Source organism: Balaenoptera acutorostrata, chromosome 20 (assembly GCF_949987535.1).
Source record: "Balaenoptera acutorostrata chromosome 20, mBalAcu1.1, whole genome shotgun sequence".
NCBI lineage: Eukaryota > Metazoa > Chordata > Mammalia > Artiodactyla > Balaenopteridae > Balaenoptera > Balaenoptera acutorostrata.
The window spans coordinates 20,815,742-20,840,109 of record NC_080083.1 but is presented as its reverse complement, the minus strand read 5'-3'; the positions used below and the strand labels follow the sequence as shown (position 1 = coordinate 20,840,109).

The window sequence follows — 24,368 nt, the reverse complement described above, 5'->3', positions numbered from 1 at the left end:
GTGAAGTTGGGCCTTGGGTCTTTTGCTTCGAAATCCCATTTTCTTTACTCTGCCCTGCACACGTGCCTCCTCCTGCCCATGGCCTCACCACTGACTTCTTTCCTGGCCCTTGTGTGACAGGGGAACTGCCGCTCAGGGGGGCTGGTGGGGACCGAGCGGGGCCAGTGGCCCTTGGAAAGGTGGCCTGTGGGGAAGGACTTTTGAGGCCCGTATGACCACGGTAGCATCCACCACCCTCCCCAGCCCTTCCTGTGGTTGGCCTTCCCTTGGCCAGGAGATGGAGGGAGGCCCCCACTACGGCCCTCTCCCTCCCCACTGCCTCCCCACGGAGCTCAGTGGAGCGAGTTATTGCTGGCCAGGTGTTCAGCGATCTCTCGGATCAGAGGCCTTGGCCTAATTGCTAGAAAAGCCTTCCTCAGCTCCCCAGGAAGCAAAACCTGACAGATTTCCCAGCAGCAGTCATGTCGCCGGAGGGGGAAATAAAGAGAGAGAGGATGACAAAGAGAAGAGAGGCAGAGAGAGAGACAGACGAGGCAGAAGTTAGTAACATAGTAACAAGACTTCTGGTCTCTAGAAAGGAGGACCCTCTTTCCTCCTCGCCTCTCCTCCCCCTGCCCCTCTCTTCCTTAGTCTACCAGGAACCTCTGGTTGAAAGCTAACATCCTGAAGAATGAGGACAGAGCAGCAGAAGGATTTGGGGACTGGGGCGGGGGTAGAAAGCTCCTGGGGAGGATATGGAAATGCAGAGGAAGATGGGATAAGCCCCCCGGGCAGAGGCAGAAAGCACCAGGGAGCCTGAAGAGGAGACTATTGGACACAAATTAATACATAAGGGGAGGGAAATGTTTCTACGTTCTTTAGACCAATCCCCAGTGGGTTTGTGCAGACTCTATATTCTGAGGTTGGAATATCATCCAGGACGTGCCCTGTTTCCCTGCCTGGACGGCCCCACCCCTGGCTCATAGCCCTCCTCTGTCCTTAGAGACCTGGGGAGTCAGGAGGCCGAGAACCGGGACAGGGGTCCTGTAGACAGACCACGGCCGCCTCCTTGGGCATCTCACACTGGGTCCCTGCACCTGCAGAGCGTATTCTAGGCTGCAGCCTGTTGCCGGGGGAATTATGCCCAGGCAGAAAGCTAGACTGCAGCCTGGTGTTGAGGGAGAGGTGCCCACCATCTGTTCTGTGAAGAAACAGGCACCATTGGCTCAGCCAAGTCAAACAGCTTGGATAAAAACAGGTTCCCCCGGAATCCCAGCACCAATAGCCAGCTTCTCAGTGACCATCCAGGGTCCTAGGCAGAGGGACCACCCAGCCCTGCCCAGTGCAGCAGCTTGCCCGCTCCCCGCAGGGCATGTGGGTGCCCCCCGGTTGCCCACCTCCATGACGCTTTCCTTCCACCCCTCTTCCCTTCACTGAGTTATTCTCCACGTCAGGTTTTATTGGGAAAGAGTGGGAGGAAGTTTGAAAAATAAACATTTTAATGAGAAATCAATAAATAAGGGAGCAGGCCACTCTTTTCCCCTTTAATTTTTTAAAGGAAAAATTAATTTTCCCTTTGCCTAAGTACCTGTCGCCTTAAATTAATGTCTCTGAGAGCGAAAATGACGGAGAAGTTGGGTCATTAGGCAAATTTTAATTAGAGGCTCAGATGTCCTTTACTAATAAGATGTTACATATATTTCATTCTGTTCTTGCCTCCTGACGGCCAGGACATCTTTGCAATGTAATCGAGGCCCCTGGGGGACCAAGGAGATGGGGCCTTAGGGAGATGGCGGTGGGGCAAGGGAGGGGAATGGTGGGTGGCTTTTTTCTCATTGAGTGGGCTGGGCAGGGGAGAGGGATCATGGGGAGAGTTATTTCTGCAATTTTCCCAGGAAGGGGGTCAACTCTAGGGCCCAAACCAGCCTCTCTCCCAGTGGCTCCCAGTGTGTGTGTGTGTGAGAGAGTGTGTGTCCTTTTGTGCAAAGGGCCAGTACGGCAGAGATAGCAGAGCAATTAAGAGGTTGGTTCTGAAGCCAGACTTCTCAAGGTCTCTTTGTCCTTGAATAGTTACTTAACGTCTCTGTGCCTCAGTTTCCTTACCTGAAAAATGGGGACAATGGGTACCTACCTCCTACGGGTGTTGAAAGGGTTCAGCTTGACTTAATAACCCTTTAGAATGGGGCCTGGCAAGAGTAAGCCCTTAATGTTGGCCACACGCTCCCATGTGCTGGTGAGGGCGTGTGTGGGCCCAGCATGCATGTGTGTTTGTGTGTGCGCTGCACTTCATTGGGAACGCACTGGATTTGGACTCAGAAGTCATGGCTTCGAGCCGTACATCTGCCATTTCCAGCCTGGGTGATGTTGGTTGACCCTTTTTGGGTTTGCTATCTGCCAAGAGGCTTGGAGATGAGAACCGGGACTCTGGATGTCCCTCCCTGGGTGGGACGAGTCCCAGGGGGGACACACAGAGTGATGGGAAGCACTGGCCATGAGTCAGGAGGGGGGTCTTCTCCCACTCACCTACTCACCTGCAGGCAGCGCCCATCAACACGCTCAGCAGGATGCAGCTTGTAGCACGTCTCCAAGCACGTGTGTACACCTGCCTGTGAATGTGATGGGGGAGGGCGTAGGGTGGGGAGGATCTTCAGAAAGCTCCCCCTGCGCCCCTCAGGGGCTCCTCTGTGCTCTTCTCAATCAAGTCCTCCTCTGGTTCTGCAAATGGGCATCATTTCAGCCATGCCCATGCAGACCACATGTGCGGGCCCAGAGCTCGGGGGCCCTTCCGAGGGCCCGGTGGTGGTTGGGAGCAGGGCAGATGCAGAAAGTTAGCTTATCCCACCCAGATCAAATGTGCTCAGACTCAAGGCTGGTACATGATCCAGAACAAGCTTCTCTTACCTTGCGTAGGAACCCAGGCCTGAGGGACCCCTGGGCCTCTCTGGAAACACGATTTCCCACTTCTGGACTTTAATTCCCTCTAGAGGCCATTCAACATGGGGCAGGAGGACACACTGGCTGTGAGCCTCACCTGGGTATTCTTGCTCCACTGGCAATGTCTGGGGAAGAAATGGAGAATGGAAACCTGCACAGGGTCTGAGAATGGGGCTGAGAGGGAACTCATGCATATTAAGTGCCTGCCGTGTGCCAGGCACTGTGTGCAACACTTTAAATATGCTGACCCATCAATCCTTTAATCCTTTAATCCTTTAATCCGCAGAGATACCATCATTGTCACCTTTTACAGATGGGAACATTGAGGTTAGGTAATTTTCCCAAGGTCACGTAGCTAGTAAGCTAACATTCAATTTAGGTCTGTCTGGGTTTTCATTCTTTCCTTTGTAGATAAGCTGCGGGCTAGCGGCAGTGCCTGCCCGGGGAGCGTCAGAAAGTCTCGAAGCCTCTGAGAGAGGGAGGGCTTATGGCTCAGAGGCTGAGCAGCTGTGTGCCTTCAGGTGAGACCCTGCCCCTCTCTGGGCCTCCGTCTCCCCCTGGTGCACTGGATCAAATGAGCTCTGGCTGCTTCTCCTGAGACCAGGTTTGGGGGACTCCCGGGAGAAGAGGAATACTGCAGAGGGTTGAGGGGCTGGTGTGGGTGCTGAGGCTGAGTTGAAGCTGTCGCTCCCCCTGACTCATTGGCCCCAAGTTCATCTTTGGGGCACGAGGTACAAGTGGAGGGCAGAGCCATTGCTGGGGCCATTACTCACCACGGCAACACCTTAAGCTGCCGCTGTCTCACTGAACCCAGCTTCCCATGGAAAGGAATGGAAATTGCACTCATTTTCCAGGAACAAAGAGGCCAGCTTGCTGACCTTGCCGGTTTCTTCCCACCTTGTCCTGCTCCCTGCCTCCACTTGGTTGTATTAGAACCTCTGCTACCCCTCAGAGATGGGTGGAAAGACAAAAAAGAGTGAAGCAGGGAGGGAGAGAGCTCAGAAGGGACTCAAGAACCCTCCTTCCCCAACTTACTCTGGGGGGAGGGAGTTGGGGGCACTTAGATGGTGGCAGGAAAGGTGAGGGCAGAGGCCCTATAGGCTGGTGGGGAGAACAGATTTGCTGATGGGGTTGAGAAGGAGCTGTGGAGGAAATCCAGACTAGGGAAAGAGAATTCCCTTCTTGGATTGTCTGTTATGTATGAAGCTCGTCCACACATGCCATCTCATTAAATCCCCACAGTTCCCATCATCACCAAGGAAGCAAGCTCAGAGAGGTTAAGTGATTTGCCCAAGAACACAGCATGTCAGGTGGCAGAGTCAGGATTTAGACACCAGTCCTGTCTGAATCCAGAGCCTTTTCTACTTTACCATGGTGCCTCTCTGTGGCTCAGGAGTTGGAATTTCTGATTTTTGGAGGCACATGTTGATGCTAAATTGCCATGTGAATCTCTCTGGGCCTTTATTTACCCATCTGTAAAATGAGAAGATTTGATTAGATGATGTCCAAAGTCCCTTTTAGTGCTGTCTTTCTGCACTGAAGAGGTGAGAGTTTTGGGGCTCCCTCCCCAACCCAAAGTTGAGAACAATGAATGGCTTGGAGGGATATCCAGGCACCTGGGCTGACCTTTGTCATTCGTGAAGTAGAGTCGAGTCTTCTTGCCTCTCAGGACCTCATCATTACCACCTTCAGACACCAGTCCTCTGGCTATTGATTCTAGCTCGGCAGACATGTGACTGCCGCCAGGAAGGGGGCAAAGAGACAGCCCAGTCTCAGGGCTCCAGTGCGTAAGGAAACCTGAACAATTTCTCTGTAGCACAATAACTCCTCCTTCTTTGACCCCTCCCTCCAAGCCACGGACCCCAATTAGCAGCTTAGCACCAAAGTTCCCAGATGCTTTCCTGCTGTTGGATACACTGATTAATGAAGATGTTTCTGGGGCTGGGATGAGGAGAATGGGAGGTAGGATGTGAACCTGTAAAAATGTAGTGAGAGAGATTTCAGACTCCTGGGTATTGCACTTTCTTCACACTTTTAGGAAGGTGTCTGGTTCCTGAAAGGACTCCTGGCCCGAGTATAATTTTCTTATAATTACCCCCGTTCCTCTGGGCTTATACTATCATCCTAAGTATTGAGGAGAAGGAGGAAAAGACCAGGCTCTGCCTACTGGGGTAGACCAGTCCCTGTCCTGTGGGAATATGAGCCCAGTGAGGGAGGCATTGCCCCCAATGGGAAGGAGTACTCACCCCAAAGAGACACTGTGGCCGCCTCCCATAGGGAATTCTTGGGCTGGTGAGGAAGATAGTATGCTTGTCTTAGCAGGGGCTGGTCTGAAGAAGTTAAGGGGGCTGAAAGGGGAAAATATAAAGTTCAAATGCAGAAAGCTGACTGAAGACGAGTATTCAACTCGATGCTGGGGGGGAAGAGGAAGGTCTCTGCCCTCAGGTGGCCTTTCTCTTGAAGGGAGATGAGTCACCCTCAGGGAACCCAATAATATTGATTTGTGTGTGTGTGTGTGTGTGTGTGTGTGTGTGTGCGTACCATTTCATGATCAGGACTGGAACTCTTACTTTCTAAATTTGTTTGACAGAGACTATCACAAAGAAACCTTGAGAGAAGGATTCTCTTGTCCTTTTCCTTGTCATTTGGAGCAGAAAAGCTCAAATTGGGAACAAACATAGAAACATCGTCTCCCTTTACCAAGATGAAGTTGTTGGACTTTGTATTCTTTGTTGAGTTATGAGAAAAAGGTCTGGGAGTCATAAGAACATACTTGGTCACTGTATGACTTCAGAAGAGTCCTTCCTCCTCTCTGGGCCTCAGTTTTCCCATCTCTAAAATGATTAATTAAATTTAGAAAATCTCTCTGGTCTCTTCTAGCCCCTGACATTCTTGTTTTTGTCTTTGGTCTTTTCCCCCTTGTGAGTCTTCTCGACCAACTTCCCCTTGGGGGCAGGATCTGTCCATGGTTCTGAAGACCTTGGGGCCAGTGAGAATTGCCTATCTGGCCCAATTAGTTGTAATTTTTTCCACTTACCAGTCGTCGAGTTTTGTGCACACATATGGAAAGCACAATAATCAGATCTAAGGGTGACATAGTCAAAGTACAAGGTTCAAACCTTGCCTACAAGCAGCTTGTGTAAGCCAGTGTGTATACTTACAACCAGATCAGGGCTGAAGGAGCTTAGAGGACATTTACTCCAATCCTCTCACTTTATAGTGATGTCCACCACCTGGTTGCATTGGTTAGGAAGGTGTCTGGTTCCTGAAAGGACTGAAAGCACCATGCCCATTTTCCCAAATATTCGCATGTGTATGGAGGAAGGGGTCGTGGAGAGGAACTATGGGGACATGGGGCAGAAAGGGAACAGATTATTTACTTAAGTGGCTCTTTCTTCTCCCCCATTGGATGAGTGTGGGTGCTCTAGTCCATGGTGTGCCAATGATTCTTCTGTCAATGACTAGTATCCATGACCTTACGATATCCCCTCAAAATCTTAAGAACATGAGAATTGGCCTCAGAAAGCCCACTTTTCTCTCTAGTCCTGGCTTTAGAGCATGGTAAGAATTTGAGCTTCAGAAATCTGAAGTTCAAAGGGCCTTTGCCTTTTTGGGTTTCTGAAGAGGCGTTCAAAGTCTCATTGTACATCTGAGAAGAGTGAGGTACAGAAGGGAGGACAGAAGAGAACCCCTCTCCCCGTTCATGGAGGCCTCATCATGCTTTGGGTGTTTTACATTTATTATTTCATTGAGTCCTCATGAGAATCCTGTGAAGAGGGATGTTGTTATCATGCATTTTACAGATGTAGAAGCAGAAGTCTAGAGAGATTAAATACCTGGTGCAAACTCACCAGCTAGCAAGTGGTAGATTATAGTTTCCAGTTTAGAACCCATACTTCTTCCACTCCAAAATGAATGACAAGTCCATGGGTAAGAGCAGAAGGGACCTAAAAGAACCCCTTAAGGAGTTCTTTCAAATCACCCATTTTTTTCCCCATTGTAGCCCTGTCTTGGTTGTAGCAGGTAAAATACCAGATTTCCTCACAGAGTGAGTCCATCCTTCTCCCTTGCCTGGAGAGTAGAGCTGAGGTGGGGCTTCTCCCTCTTTATCCTTGCCCTCCAGATCTCAAATATGCCTCTTGGGAGAGTTTTGTTGTCACACTAAGTGGCTTTGCAAAATTTGAAATGTTCAAACAACCCACTCTGCTCCACAAGGGCTGTTTGGTGGCTCCCTAGACTACTAAATCTTCAGGAGGAGAGGCGTCCTGCTGGGACCAACTTTACTCACCCAATAGCTCCTGCTGAGGCCATTCTCTCTCCACTTCTCACCTCTGCATCGTGGGTAAGGACTGTGTGAGAGGCAATGCTGTGTTAGGGGGAGGAGTCCTCAATGTGCCCAAAGGAAAACACTTTCTTGGAGATGTGATAGAATTGTCAACATTACAGATTGCGTCAATTGTGAAACACAAGTTACAATTCTGTTTACTCTACAGCAGTGTAAAAATTGCTAAAATGTCATCAAGAGAGGAAATAAAAGCAACGGAAGATTGGACAGGAGTCACCAGAATCCTGGGGTTAGGGAGAAACAATCAGGACCAAGTGTTACAAGCATGAGTCAGCACCAGGGATAGAGACAGAGCTTGTTACCTGCCCTCCTCCCATTGCTCTTTGTTCAATGATGCTGTACCTATGGCTAGGGTCAGGTCCTCCAACTGGCAGGCCTTCTTTTCTTGACCTGTTTATCTGACCCCTGCCCTCCCTTTGCCTTAGCCTGGGCATCTCCTGGGGCCGTGAACAGCTGGCGCTACCCTCGCACACTTAGAGGATGAACTTGCTACTTTCAAAGCTCAGACCTCCAACACAGAGGGCATCTGGGCTGCTCAGGCCTCCTCCTTACAGGGTAGGTGACCTTCTTCTTTGTTGGAGGAGCAGGTGGGTTGGTTTGGCTCTAGCAAGAATTTTTGCTGTGACAGGTGGCCTAGAGTGATTGGGCAGGAACCCTCTCCCTTCTCCCACATCCAGGAAACTCTGGCTTCAGGGTAAGAGGAGAAAATTAAAACTAAGGCTTAGTATGGAATTAGGGCTATAAAAGCACAGGCTACAGCAATGCAACAGCTACAACCATAAATCTAGAGCCCATTCAATCATAGAATAGGTGTTTTTACACATTAAGTAGGAGCATTTATGTACAGGTAACAGAGAATAACTCCCGATCTTCTGTTTGTAGCAATAACTGGACCTTTATGGAGTTTCTGTGGCTGTTTAATTATGGTGAATGGACAAAGAGGTCTGGAATGGGGAAGGTCAGGGCATATAGAACTGTGGCTAAGGTTGAATTTCACAACCAAGGAAGCAAAATGTGGTCAAAGTCAATTTGTCCGTGTTTCTGCCTCCAGGAAGGATGAGCCTAATGTCCAGGTCAGATTGGTGGTGCTCACTTTAGGATTTAGGAAGCAGAATATTTTTTTTTTAACATTTTTATTGGTGTATAATTGCTTTACAATGGTGTGTTAGTTTCTGCTGTATAACAAAGTGAGTCAGCCATACATGTACATATATCCCCATATCTCCTCCCTCTTGCGTCTCCCTCCCACCCTCCCTATCCCACCCCTCTAGGTGGTCACAAAACACCGAGCTGATCTCCCTGTGCTATGCGGCTGCTTCCCACTAGCTGTCTATTTCACACTTGGTAGTGTATATATGTCAGTGAGGAAGCAGGATATTTTGAACTATTCCTTGGGGTTTCCTTCCCCATCCCCTCAAATCTTGATTCAGTGAGTCATGGTCACTGTCAGCATCAGGAACTCTGGGTTGGTCTTTGATCTTAGGCTCCTCTCTTCCCATCTGCTTTAGCCTTCAGTCTTTTAAGGTCTCCTATGATCTGTCCAGGTCATAAGGCAGATGTGGATTTGTGCAGTAAGGCTCCTGCTGCTTCCTAAGTTCTAAAAAAGGCAAAGAGGTGCAGTTGACAGCTCTCCAGAAATAATTCTAACAACTAATGACACATTCTAACCTCTAAACAAAAATTCACTCAAAAATTGAGCTACTATGGTATGCCAGGCTCTGAACACAGGGGGTATAAAGTGAATCCCTTCCTTCAGACAGTTCCCAATCTGGAGTTGTAAAGGTAACTTTAAACTTTATGAGGTGTTCCACTTGGGTGTACTCAAAACCCTATAGTACGAACAAGTTGGAAAGGATTGTCAGCTTCATTTTATAGAGAAGGCACTTGGACCTTGGAGAGATTGTCTTAGGTTGTAGAGCTGGGGCCACAACTCAGGTCTCCTGACTCCAAGTCAGAACCCTTTGGCTCTACCACACTTGAAGCTCTAACTCAACCTAACCAGAATTCTTATTGCTGCACATGACTCTCCTTTCTCCTTTCTTGGTATTTGAGAGGATCCACAAGGGGAGAGCCCCACATGCTTTGAGGTTACCGGGGCTTAGCTCATATTTCCTGAGTAATAGCGATAGCTGGCATTTATTAAACACCACTTGCAAGCATTGTTCTAAGCACTTCACATATATTAACTCACAACAGTTCTTTGAGGTAGGTACCATTATTATCTTCACTTTGCAGAAGGTGAGGCACAGGGACGATAACTGACTTACCCTAAGTCCCATAGCTGGCAAATGGCAGACAAGGCAGCCTGTTCCAAAGTCTGTACTCTAACCACTACCCCACACTGTCTCGCCTGTGGAAAGAACACTGGAGATTTAGGCTCAAGCTCTCATCTACATTTACTTACAATGTGACTTTGGATGAGTCACTTAATCCCCCTGGGACTCAGTTTCCTTCATTGACAAATAATAACAGTAACTCACATTTATATGGTACTTTGCAGTTTACAAAGCACTTTGTCAAGCATCGACTCACTTGATCCTCACGAATATCAGTGAAGATGACAATCTTGATTTTATACATGAGAAAACTCAGGGCTCTGGGGTCTGGCCAAGATCATATAGCTAGTACGTACTGGAGTAAGACTTGGAACCCAGGCCTTTGTGGTTTCCTTAACTTGGAATATGTAGGTCTTGGACCAAATGCACTCTAAGCATCCTGCCAGCCCAGATCTTCTCTGTGCTGGGAAATTAAGAATCTGGGATGGTCTTAGTTCGGTCTGCTACAACAAATTACCATAGACTGGGTGGCTTATGAGCAACAGAGTTTTTTTTTTAACATCTTTATTGGAGTATAATTGTTTTACAATGGTGTGTTATTTTCTGCTTTATAACAAAGTGAATCAGTTATACATATACATATATCCCCATATCCCCTCCCTCTTGTGTCTCCCTCCCACCCTCCCTATCCCACCCCTCTAGGTGGTCACAAAGCACCGAGCTGATCTCCCTGTGCTATGCGGCTGCTTCCCACTAGCTATCTATTTTACATTTGGTAGTGTATATATGTCCATGCCACTCTCTCACTTTGTCCCAGCTTAACCCCTCAAGTGCATTCTCTAGTAGGTCTGCGTCTTTATTCCTGTCCTACCCCTAAGTTCTTCATAACCAATTTTATTTTTGTTTTTTAGATTCCATATATATGTTAGCATATGGTATTTGTTTTTCTCTTTCTGACTTACTTCACTCTGTATGACAGACTCTAGGTCCATCCACCTCACTACAAATAACTCAGTTTCGTTTCTTTTTATGGCTGAGTAATATTCCATTGTATATATGTGCTACATCTTCTTTATCCATTCATCTGTTGATGGACACTTAGGTTGGTTGCTTCCATGTCCTGGCTATTGTAAATAGAGCTGCAATGAACATTTTGGTACATGACTCTTTTTGAATTATGGTTTTCTCAGGGTATATGCCCAGTGGTGGGATTGCTGGATCGTATGGTAGTTCTATTTTTAGTTTTTTAAGGAACCTCCATACTGTTCTCCATAGTGGTTGTATCATTTTACATTCCCACCAACAGTGCAAGAGGGTTCCCTTTTCTCCACACCCTCTCCAGCATTTATTGTTTCTAGATTTTTTGATGATGGCCATTCTGACCGGTGTGAGGTGATATCTCATTGTAGTTTTGATTTGCATTTCTCTAATGATTAATGATGTTGAGCATTCTTTCATGTGTTTGTTGGCAATCTGTATGTCTTCTTTGGAGAAATGTCTATTTAGGTCTTCTGCCCATTTTTGGATTGGGTTGTTTGTTTTTTTGACATTGAGCTGCATGAGTTGCTTGTAAATTTTGGAGCTTAATCCTTTGTCAGTTGCTTCATTTGCAAATATTTTCTCCCATTCTGAGGGTTGTCTTTTCATCTTGTTTATGGTTTCCTTTGCTGTGCAAAAGCTTTTAAGTTTCATTAGGTCCCATTTGTTTATTTTTGTTTTTATTTCCATTTCTCTAGGAGGTGGGTCAAAAAGGATCTTGCTGTGATTTATGTTATAGAGTGTTCTGCCTATGTTTTCCTCTGAGAGTTTGATAGTGTCTGGCCTTACATTTAGGTCTTTAATCCATTTTGAGTTTATTTTTGTGTATGGTGTTACGGAGTGTTCTAATTTCATTCTTTTACATGTAGCTGTCCAGTTTTCCCAGCCACTTATTGAAGAGTCTGTCTTTTCTCCACTGTATATTCTTGCCTCCTTTATCAAAGATAAGGTGACCATATGTGTGTGGGTTTATCTCTGGGCTTTCTATCCTGTTCCATTGATCTATATTTCTGTTTTTGTGCCAGTACCAAACTGTCTTGATTACTGAAGCTTTGTAATATAGTCTGAAGTCAGGGAGCCTGATTCCCCCAGCTCCATTTTTCGTTCTCAAGATTGCTTTGGCTCTTCGGGGTCTTTTGTGTTTCCAAACAAATTGTGAAATTTTTTGTTCTAGTTCTGTGAAAAATGCCAGTGATAGTTTGATAGGGATTGCTTTGAATCTGTAGATTGCTTTGGGTAGTATAGTCATTTTCACAATGTTGATTCTTCCAATCCAAGAACATGGTATATCTATCTCTCCATCTGTTTGTATCATCTTTAATTTCTTTCATCAGTGTCTTATAATTTTCTGCATACAGGTCTTTTGTCTCCTTAGGTAAGTTTATTCCTAGATATTTAATTCTTTTTGAGCAACAGAAATTGATTTCTTACAGTTCTGGAGGCTGGAATTCCTAGGATGGGGTGCCAGCATGGTTGGATCTTGGCGAGAGCCCTCTTCTGGGTTGTACACTGCCTACTTCTCCTTGTATCCTCACATGGTAGAAAGATGGGGAGAGAGGTCTCTGGGGTCTCTTTTATAAGGGCACTAATCCCATTCATGAGGGTTCCACCTTCATGACTTAATTACCTCCCGAAGGTCGCACATCCTAATACCATCACATTGGGGGATATGATTTCAACATATGAATTTGGAAGGGGGGACATATTTTCAGTCCATAACAGGGATAATAGTGAGCTCTTAGTTTGGGGCCAGCCAAGGCTGGTGGTAGATAGCATCTAGTTTGTACACTGCACTCAATTGGGCATATGAAGCTGTCCTTTGCAATCCCTCAGCAATCTCAAGGCTCAGTGGGGACCTCCCACAGACCATCCTCCTAACAGAAGCTGGCTTTAGGAAGCAGCCATGAAACCACCTCTTGACCAATGGTCTCTTCCCCAGCCTGAGCAGCCCTGTCTTCCTTGCCCTTTCTTCTTTTTCAGGGATCAACCTGAGGATGGCCAAGAAGCATGTCTGAACTGAGGCTCTGTGCCCAGAGAGGCAAAGGGATAAAGGGCAAAAATATAAAATAAAGATTATGCAAAAGAATTACCCTGCATGTTTCTCCCATCTCCCTCATCTCTTCGTGTAAATTACCCTATTATTCTGCTGCCTTAGGACTCCTGGTCGTCCTTATTTCTTCTTTTGAGCTAAAGTCATTCATGCAGTAAATTAGTTCTTTGCTTCGAAATAGCTCTGATTGTAGCAGTTTCTGCTACCACCAGCAGCAACACCACGTCCCCTGGACAGTTTCCAAAAAAATAATAATAATAATAATAAGGAGAAAAGAAAGAAAGAAAAAAACCCTCAACAACTCTCGCTTCCTCCCACTCTATTCACTCACACGCACGGAGAGACATGGGGTGCCCATTTCCTGGGAAATGCTTTCTTATAAAGGCAAATAAATGCATGCTGAGAGGGACTGCAGATGAATCCTATCCTAGTAACAACTCAGGTTGGGACAGGGAGAACTAGAGTCATCAAGGCTAAGGGTCAACAGCCTGAAAACTTCCACTCTGTTCTCCCTCCTCAAAAACTGAGTCTTGGCTCACCATGGGTTACTGGGGAAGCAGTATAACACAGAGGTTAAGAACCCAGGTTTTGGAGTGAGTCCTGGGTCCTGCCACTTTTTAGCTGTGTGACCTTGTGGAAGTGTCTTAGACCTGAATATTTGTTTCCTTACCTCTGACATATCTCACTCCAGACTTAATGCATCCAGTTCCCTACTCAGTAACTCTTCTTAGACTTCTAACAGGCAAATCAACCTTAACATGACCCAATACAAACTCTTGATCTTCCCCCTTCCAAATCTGCTCCTCCTACAGTCTCCCTCTCTCTGTAAATGTCAACTCCATTGATCCTTTGCTCAGGCTTAAGTCCTCAGTGCCATCCTTGACTCTGCTCCTTCTCTCACACTCTAATTCCACGCTGTCTGTACATCCTATTGACATTATTTACAGAAATGTAAATTACTTCTTACCACATCCACTGCTACATCCTGGGTCAAGCCACCATTGTACCTTACCTGGTAATTTCAACAGCCTCCTAACTGGTTTCCCCACTTCCCTCATTGTCTCCAAAGTGGTTCTTTAAAGACATAAGTCAGTTCACATCTTGCCCCTTCAAAACCTTCCAATGGCTTTCCGTCTTACTTAGAGTAAAAGCCAACTACCTACACAATCTGCACCCCTCCCCCAATATGGCTATGATTGTAGTTCATCCATGTTGTAGCATGTATCAGAACTTCATCCTTTTTATGGCTGAATAATATTCCATTGTGTGTGTATACCACATTTTGCTTATCCATTTACCCTGTTGTTTGGGTTGTTTACACCTTTTGGCTACTGCAGTGAACATTGGCATACAAGTATCTGAATCCTTGTTTTCAGTTCTTTTGGGTATATACCTAGGAGTGGAATTGCTGGGTCATACAGAAATCTATGTTTAAATTTTGGTTTTTCAACAAGCAAACTGTTTTCCAGAGTCTGTACCATTTTACGTTTCTACCAGAAATGCACGAGAATTCTAATCTCTCCAAATCCTAACACTTGTTAATTTCCATTTATTATTATTATTATTAATACCATCTTTGTAGATATGAAGTGATATCTCATTGAGGCTCTTATACACATTTCCCTAGTGGCTAATGATGTTGAACATTTTTTCATGTGCTTATTGGCCATTTGTATATATTCCTTGGAGAAATGTCTATTCAAGTCCTTTTTCCATTTCTGAGATTGGGTTGTTTGTCTTTTTGTTGAGTGTAGGAATTCTTTATATATTCTGGATATTTAGCCCTTATCAAATGATTTGCAAATAATTTCTGCCATTCTGTAGGTTGTCTTTTCAATTTCTTGATAATGCCTTTGATGCACAAAATTTTTAATTTTGATGAAGTCCAACTTATCTGTATTTTTCTTTAGTTATTTGTGCTTTTGGTGTCAAATCTATGAATCCATTGCCAAATTCAAGGTTATAAAGATTTTCCCCTATGTCTTTCTAAGATATTTGCGGTTTTAGTTCTTATATTTAAGTCATAAATCCATTTTGAGTTAATATTTGTATTTGCTGTGAGGTAGGGTCCAACTTCATTCTTTTGCATGTGGAAACCCAGTTTTCCTAGAACCATATGGTGAAAAAAGTGTTCCTTCCCCATTGAATGGACTTGGCACTCTTGTTTAAAATCAACTGGCCATGGATGTATGAGTTTATTTCTGGACTTTCAATTCTACTCCATTGGTCTATAGGTCTGTCCTTATGCCAGTACCACACTCTTTTCATTATTGTATCTTTGTAGTAAGTTTTGACATTGGGGAAATGTGAGTCCTCTGTCTTATTACTTATCAAGATTGTTTTGGCTACTCAGAGTCCCTTGCAATTTCACATGAATTTGATGATTGGCTTTTGTTTTTCTACAAAAAAAGGCGATAGGAGTTTTGATAGGGATTTCTTTGAATCTGTAGATCACTTTGAGTAGCATAGGCAATCTTAAAACTATTGCCTTGGGGCTTCCCTGGTGGCGCAATGGTTGAGAGTCTGCCTGCCAATGCAGGGGACACGGGTTCGAGCCCTGGTCTGGGAAGATCCCACATGCCGCGGAGCAACTAAGCCCGTGTGCCACAACTACTGAGCCTGCGCGTCTGGAGCCTGTGCTCCGCAGCGAGAGGCTGCGATAGTGAGAGGCCCGCGCACCGCGATGAAGAGTGGCCCCCGCTTGCCGCAACTAGAGAAAGCCCTCGCACAGAAACGAAGACCCAACACAGCCAAAAAATAAATAAATAAATAAAGTGAAATTCTTTAAAAAAAAAAAAACTATTGCCTTCCTCTCCATGAACATGGGATATGTTTCCATTTATTTAGGTCTTCTTTAATTTCTTTCAGCAATATTTTGTGGTTTTCAGTGTATATGTCTTTCATGTCCTTGGTTAAATTTATTTCTAAATATTTCATTCTTTTAGATGCTATTATGAGTGAGACTGCTTTCTTAATTTCCCTTTCTACATTGCAGGTGTGTATAAATACAACTGATCTTTTGGTTTTGATCTGATACCCTACACCCTTACTGAATTTTAGCTCAAGTAGCTTTCTTGTTGATTATTTGGGATTTTCTACATATAGGATCATGTCATCTATGAATAGACATAGTTTTACTTCATGCTTTCCAACTTGGATGTCTTTATTTTCATTGTCTAATTGCTCTAGTCATACAACATTGAATAGCAATGATGAAAGTAGATATCCTTGTCTTATTCCAACACCTGCCTTTCAAGTTGTCTTGCTGCTTGTTATTCATTGCCTTAGTTTCAGTGAATTTGGGGGGATGGATGGGACTATAACATATTTCTATTACTTATGTTGACCCCAGAAATGCGCTCAAGACTCTTTTAGCAGAAGCTAGTTGTTTTGTAGTGAAAAGACCTTTTACGTTATCTAGTCTGCTACTGCTGGAAGCAAACAAGATGACACTTTGAAAAACTCTGATGTAGAAAATGGCAGATTAGTTCTCATGGCCCAGCTTGATGGTCCTCTCTCCATCTCACCCAGAATAATAACAACAATCTGGGTTATGACAATAGAAGCTGAGTCCCAAAGAAAATCTGGAAGTTAGTCAAATTTATAGGGGTCAGAGGTGTCTGTGTGTTGGGGGCGGGGTCTAGGGAAACTGGTTTGAAGGATGAGAGATAAATATCAATAGATCTTGTATCCCGTATAGCAACCAGGTTTGTTCCGTTTCTCAGCCAGGCATCTACTCTAGTGTCCTATATGCAACACCTTGCAAATGTGTAATCAGTTGCTAGGGAACTTACCCTTGTGAACAGGAATCATATTTTAAGTTTAAACTGCATCTGTGTATGTGTGTATGCATGAGAGAGAGAGAGAGAGAAAGAGGGAAATGAAGGAGACATATTTTGGCTCTTCCCCTCTCTTCTCTTGCCTGTTCTTTTTCCTGGGGCCTCAGCATCACCCCTTACTCTCTGGATCTCTGGGTACACCCCACCCTTAGTTCCTGTAAGCCCAGGTGTGTGGAGGTGGCTGTGCTTCCCCCTGCCCAATGAGCTGTTGAGCTGCGTGACCTCCTGCCGATGCCTGGGGGAGATGTCTCCCAGCTACAGCTGCTGGGGGAACCTCACGTTAGAATTTCTTCACTTTAGGGTGTGTAAAGTCTCAGTCACTCCAGTGAATTAATGTTGCTTTTCCCTGGCTAAATGTGAAACCCACATAAGTGAGTGTCTGCTTCTGGGATGATTGAAGTTACAGCTATTCCTGCTATTCCTGCTAGGATACTGTCAATCACTCCTCCCTCCTCTCTGCTGAGTGAGCTCAAGCTGCAGAGCCCAAGTGGGAGTCTTGAAGGAAATAAAGAGAAATGATTGACAGCCCTCTGAGAAGCCCCTATCAGGTGGCAGATACATCCAGAGAGGCCTTCTGGTCTGATGGTGGAATTAGTCCCCATTCACAGGCTGATGGGAGATACATAACCTCTAGCCTAAGGAAGCTCCTGGTGTGATGGGGAAGATCTAGGTCCTGCTTGAAGTAAGCTCCTAGTCTGATGGGGGAGACCCTGCCATGGAGAACCTCTGGTCCAAAGGGGAAGACACCCTCCACTGGGAGATGGAAAATGTGATGGAACTATCCTGTCCTCAGATATCCTGTTGGATAGGATCAGGCTGGCTGGGGGGGTGACTGTTGACAAAAGAGCCTTGGGGACACGTGCTGACTGGCTTTCTTACAGATGAGGGCTATAAACCCTAGCTGAACCCTCACTGTCCCTGGAAAATCCTGAAAACTCCTTACTGCCCTCACCTCAAGGCTATTCTGAGTTTTTTCCATTCTTGACCAGTCCTGCAACCCCTCTCTTGACTCCCCTATTGAAATTTTAAACATATAGAAAATTGGATAGAATTTTGAGTACTCACAGTTGAGTACTCAGCATTTAGAGTCTACAATTGTCAACATTTTGCCGTATCTCTTTCATCAAATACCTATCCATATATCTAGCCTTCAATACATCTTATTTCTGGTATATTTTAAAGTAAGATGCAGACCATCAGTATACTTCACTCCAAATACTTCAGCATGCATATCATTAAGTAGAATTCAATATTTGCTTGTGTTTTTTTGTGTGCATGTGTATGGGGGAGGGGTGTTAAATTGACATCAGTGAAATGGTGAAATGCACAAATTATAAGTGTATTCTTCGAGGAGATTTGACAAATGCTTTGTATGTGTAACCCAAATCCCTATCAAGATATGGAACATTTCTATCACCCAGGAAATCTGTTCATGCCCCTTTCCCGTCAATCACTGCTCTCATCCTGCAGAAGAAATCCATTTTTATTTTTTAAAAAACCTTTCTAAAATTTCACATAAATGGAATCAAATAGTATGTACTCATCATATTTTTGAGTTTCATCCATTTTGTTGCAAATGTCAGTACTTTGTCCCTTTTGTATCACCAAGTAGTTGTTACAATTGGTGTATCCACCTTCCTGTTTATGGACAGTTTATTTGGGGTTGTTTTCAATTAGGGTCTACTGTGGATAAAGCTGCTGTGAATATTCTTGTACATGTCTTTTTGTGGACATATGTTTTCCTGTCTTTTGGGTAAATACCTGGAAGTCGAATTGCTGGGTCATCGCGTAGGTATGCATTCAGTATACCTTCCTTACTGTGAAATGTCTGTTCAAGCATTTGCCCTTCCTTTTACTGGGTTGGTGGTGTTTTTATTATTGCATTGTAGTTCTTTATATATACTTGATACAAGTTCTTTAATGGAGTGTTTTGCAACTATTTCCTCCTAGTCTGTGACTTGTTATCCATTTTATTTTTTGGACAAGAAGTAGGATATATTGGTGGGTGTGAGTAAGGAGGGGGCAGTGCTGAAGCCCTTAAGAGTGCAGGGCTCACCATGTGTCCGCGGCGCCATCACTGGGGATGTATTTGACCCCAAAGCCATCCAGGATGAGCCACTTTTCAGCTGCCAGGGCTTCAAATTCATCTGCATTAAACTTGCTAAAGCCCCTCTTCTTGGAGACATGGATCTTCTGGCAACCAGGGAACTTGAACTGGGCCCCGTGTAGGACCTCAGTCACATGCTCCTGGTCCTGCAGCTTGGTGTGACAGACATGATGACTTGGAAAATGTGGACCCTGGTCACCCTGTCCTGGGGCTTTCTGAAGGCACCTGAATACCTGTCTGGAGCCGCGACTGGGGACAACATGAGGTCAGACATAGACAGCCACCGGAAAGGGTGGTCTCCAATGTCCCTTAAGGCAACCCACGTAAGCAACAGGTTGCACACACTACTGAGGAGACTGCTGTTCACAGCCATTGCACATCATCGTTTTCTTAATTATGTTTTTGATGAGCAGGAGTTATAAACTTTTATGAAATCTGAATTATCATATTTTCTCTGATACTTATTACCTTTTGCCTCCTTTCTAAGGAAACTTTGCCCATCTCCAGGTGATGAAGACATTCTCCTACGTTTTAGTCTAGAAGCTTTACAGTTTTCACTTTTGAGGTTAGATTATGATCCATCACAAATTAAATTTTATGTATTATGTGAGATAGATAGAGGTCAATGTTCATGTTTTTCTTATATTGATGGCCAGTTGTCCCAGCCACACCTCTTGAAAAGACTGCTTTACCCATAGAATTGCTTTAGTTCCCCTCTTGAAAAATCAAATGACCACTTAAATGTGTGTCTATTTCTGGGCTCTCTATTCTGTTCCATTGAATGACATGTCTCTCTTTATACCATCATACTGTCCTGATGACTGTGCACCAGTTTTACAGCAAGACTTGAAATTAGGTAGTATAAGTTCTCCAACTTTGTTTTTCTTTGTCAAGATTACCTTGGGTATTCTAGGTCATTTGCATTTCCATGTACATTTTAGAATGAGCCTATCGATTTCTACAAATAAAGTCTGCTGGAAATTGGGATTGGGATTCTGTTGACTCTATATATCAAATTGGAGAGAATTGACATTTGAATAATATTGAGTCTTCTCATACAGGAACATTTATTTAAGTCCTCCTTAACTTATCTCAGTATTTTTGGGGGTAATTGTCAATGTATAGGTCTTGCACATCTTTTGTTAAATTTATTCCTAAGTATTTTAATGTGTTTTGGCCTTAGTGTAAATGGAATTTTTAAGGATTTCACTTTCCAATGGTTTGCTGCTAGTATAGAGGAATACGATTGAACAATGAGTGTTGCTTTTTTATCCTGTGACTTTGCTAAATTCATTTCTTAGTTCTAGTTGCTATTTTATAGATTACCAGGGTTTTTCTACATAAACAATCATGCCATTTGTGCATAAAGTTTTAGTTCTTTCCTTTCTGTGCCTTTTATTCCTTTATCTTGCTTTATTGCCTTAGTTAAAACCTCCAGTAAAATGTTAAATAGATGTAGTAAGAGTGGCCAGCCTTGCTTTGTTCCTGATCTTAGAAGGAATGTCTATTAAATCATATTAAATATGATGTCAGCTGAAGGTTTTTCATAGATGTCCTTTATCAGATTGAAGAAATTCCTTCCCTTCTTAATTGGCTCAGATATTTAAAATATGCTGAACAGGTATTGGATTTTATAAAAACAATCATATGGGCTTTCTTCTTTCTTCTGTTAATATAGTAAATTATATTAGTGAGTTTGTGCATTCAAACGATTTTACATTCTCAGGATAAACCTTGGTCATGATGCATAATTATTTTTGTATATTGCTGGATTTTACTTGCTAGTAATTTGTTAAGGGTTTGTGATCTATATATGTGATGGATATTGTTTTGTCATTTTTTTTCCTCCTTTTGTAATGTCTTTGTCAGGTTTTAGTATCAGGGTTAATCTGGCATCATGAAATAAGTTAGGAATGTTCATATTCCTCTATTTTCTGAGTTTGTGTAGGATTGGCATTCTTTCTTTCTTAAATATTTGATGAAATTCATAGTGAAACCATCCAGTGCTGGAGTTTTGCTTGTGGGAAGATTTTTAGCAACAAATTCACTTTATTTAATAGATATCGGGCTATTTATGTTTTTCTATTTTATCTTGTGTCAGTTTTAGTAACTTGTATTTCTCAAGGAATGTGTCCAGTTTGTCTAAGTTGTTTATAAGGTTCTTACTTACCCTTCTAATGTCTGTAGGAAATGTAGTAACAGTCCCTCTTTCATTGGGCCCCTTATACTGTCCCAACTTTTTTTTTTTTTTAACTAAAGTCCTTGCCTCTGACTTTTCTGGAAAGGTCAGGGGTGGACCTCCTAGGCCTGTCAGTTCTCACTCCCTACTTCAAAATGTCTTGTGCTTTTCTTTCCTCCTTCCCTCCTACCTTAAAGGAAGAATTGTCCCTGATTTTTCCCAGCCGAACTCTCCTCTTATGTGGCTGACTCCAAACCCACGTTGTCAACTCCTATCTCCTTCCCTTTCAGGGTCCCCACATCCCAACACAACTCTCTTCTTGATCCTTCCCTCTTTCTGTATTATGGCCCACACTGCTGTCCAGGCCACAGTCCCTTAAGGCATCTCCAGCCTCAGCTCTGGATCTGAGAGTCCTCAGTATCAGAGTGACTTATTAGTGTAGAACATGGCATGGCTTTTCACTCACTGGTATTTCTCTCATGCTTTCCCTTCCTACAGCTATGTTTCCCCCAGTCTTCCTGGAGAACATCTACTCAGTTCATGAGCAACTTCTTCCTTGAAGCCTGGTGAAATCAATCACTTCCTTGTTCTGCAGCTACTTGGACAGATACTGTGGATAAAAGCATCTGTTATGCTTGTTGCATGCATTTGGGATGTCTTTACTTCCCCCATTGATACTACAAGGTCCTTGGGGGGCAGGAGCCATATCTGTTCATATTTTTTTCCTATTTTTTCTTGATTTATTTTTCTCCTTTTCATTTTGGCATAAACATTCTTTTTTTTAATCTGCAAAAATCCTCAACAAAATACTAGCAATCCGAAATCTAACAATACATTAAAAGGATCATACACCATGATCAAGTGGGATTTATCCCAGGGATGCAAGGATTTTTCAATATTCGCAAATCAATCAGTGTGATACGCCACACAACAAATTGAAGAATACAAACCATATGAGCACCTCAATAGATGCAGAAAAAGCTTTTGACAAAATTCAACACCCATTTATGATAAAAACTCTCCAGAAAGTGGGCATAGAGGGAACCTACCTCAACATAATAAAGGCCATATACAACAAACCTACTGCTAACATCACACAACGGTGAACAGCTGAAAACATTTCCTCTAAGATCAGGAACATGTCTATTCATATTTATATTCTTAGTGCCTTATGCACTGTAGGTGCTCAAGATATGTTTGTCAACTGAATATGGAACATTTGCATTGTATGAAGATCGGGGTTTCCACTTGGAGCCACTCACCCTTTTCCCCATCAGTCCCTTCTCGTGTTCTGTCGGTCCCCCTCCCTTCCCTACAAGTGTGGAGCCGCTGTGAATGCTTGCTCTTCTCCTTTAGTTACCAACTTCGCTCTGCTGCCTCTTCCTTCGGGCTGCCCCCTTTCCTTTTTCTTCCTTTCGGTCTCTCTTGTCTCCACTAAATTTTGAAGCAACATTGCCTACTCATGAACCACTATCTCTAAATCGATCCCTTGGCCCTAACAAGTGCTAAGCACTGGGGAAGACAACCAGAGCGGAGGACGAGGATGAGACAATGATGATGGTGATGGTGATGGTAGCACACGGCTATTGGGTACCTGCTCTGTGCTAGGTTCTATCCCAAACACTTCAGATGCGACATAGAATTCAATCCTCACAATAACTCTATGAGGTGAGCACTGTTATTAGCCTCATTTTACTGATGAGGAAATGGAGACACAGAGAGATTAAGCAATTTGCCCACGATCACACAGTAAGTGGAAGATCAGGAGCAAGTCGTCTGGGCTGAGTCCAATCCAAACAGCTGGGAGCTCCCATTCCTTTGTAGGTTTACTAATTATAGAACACTAATAATAACCACTTATCAGGTGTTCAATATGGGTTAGGTACTGTACTAAGCACTTTAGATACATTGCATCGTTTTAATCCCTTCCAGAAAATCTTATAAATCTGGTATCATGCCTCACATTTCACAGGTGAGGAAATAGAGGTTCAGAGGAAGTTAACTTGTTTAAGGTCACACAGCAAGTAAGATGCAGAGCTGGGACCTGAGCCCAGGTCTGTCTGACTCCAAAGTACACACTTGTAACCACAATATTCTTCTGCCTCTGCTATCACAGGATATCAGAATTGAAAGAGCTGCCCTCAGAAGCTACCAGGCTCAGTCTCCTGCTTGATGGGGAAGTCGTCCTGAGAGTCTCTGATGGAGGATCTTCCCAGCCCAGTTTGAATGCTTCCAGGGTTGGGGAGCTCACTCCCTCCTGGGGCAGCCCATCTGTGGTTGGACAGTGCTGATTGCCAGAGAACCGTTTTTTTCTAAGGAGCCCAAGAAGTCAGCTTCCCTCAGTTCCCCCAGCCAGTGCCCTCTAGAACTGCCTATATCCCCTGGCCCCCCTCCCTTCAGGACAGATCCTGCATTCCTCCAGCTTTGCCTGCGGGAAGATTGAGTCAAATCCTCTGGCCAGAGAGGGGCTGACCTGCCCAAGGTTGTGCAGTGGGGGTGGGGAGCCGGGGAAGTCACAGGCATCCCTGGGATGTACAGATGTTCTGGGTCTTTTATCTTAAGTGGTTTCTGATCTGTCTGGCTGAGTGATTGCCTGGAGCCACCCCGTTTAACATTCATGTAGATTCTGGGCTGGGCTGTTACAGGAGTAAATCACCCGTGCCTGCCTTCACCCCCGACCCAATCCCCAGCCCCCCAAGACAAGTGGCTCCCTGGTCTCCATGGCAACAGGCCCATCTGTTTTACACGGCTTCCCAGGCCAGGAGAAGTTCATTCTGTCCCAACTCTGCTAAGTTATGGGCAGTGTGGGAAGAAGCAGGAGAAGGAGGGGGACGAGGGGGTGGAGAGTGAGCCTGTGTAGTTCTTCTGATTCCGTTTAGAACAAGGCAGCCTGTCAGAGCTGGAAGAGCCCTCAGTGGTCCACTAGCCCAACACTCTCATGTTATATGTGGGAAACTGGCTTCAGAGAGGAAAATTGGTAGTCACACAGTATATCAATGACAGAGATGGGTCTAGTGAGCAACCAATAAACATTTCTTCAATGAATGAATCATAGAATCCTAAAGAGTTAGAGGCAGCCAACAGATTATGCCCAAATTCCCATCTAGTGCATGAAAATGTCTGGAAATCATACTCTACAACAGATGGTCATCCAAACTCTACTTGGGTGCTTGAACTGTGCTAAATCACTAACTGAGCTGCTTCCATTGCCGGGCACTTTGAATGTAGAAAACTCTTTTATACACTGAGTGTAAGCCTGATCCCCTGTAAATTTACCCATTGGTTCAGATTCTGTCCTTTGGAGCCACAGAGATTCCAGTCCTTTACATGTATTGTCTTGTGTGACTAGCTCTGGGGTAGGTCTGAGAAACCATGATTCCCCATCTGACAGGGGTGTGGAGGGGTGAAGTAATTGACAAGAGCCAGGTTAAGAGCCCAGGTGTCCTGGTCCTTGGGTTGGGTGGGGGACAGTTGTCTCTTATCTCCTCTGGGTGCTTTCCATTTTCCTCCCATTTGGGAGACAGGGGCTGGCCCAGCCCACTTCTTGTCTGTACCATCTGGGGAGTCAGTTCCTGAGATGCCTCTCTTGCCTGGCCTGCCCCTCCCCGCCCAGACCTATTG

At 44.5% G+C, this 24,368-nt stretch overlaps 1 pseudogene; it reads right to left on the bottom strand.

The window, feature by feature from the left end:
- Positions 1 to 18,859: 18,859 nt before the first annotated feature.
- On the bottom strand, positions 18,860 to 18,981 carry LOC114238863 (small nucleolar RNA SNORA70; annotated as a pseudogene).
- Between the last annotated feature and the right edge of the window lie 5,387 nt (positions 18,982 to 24,368).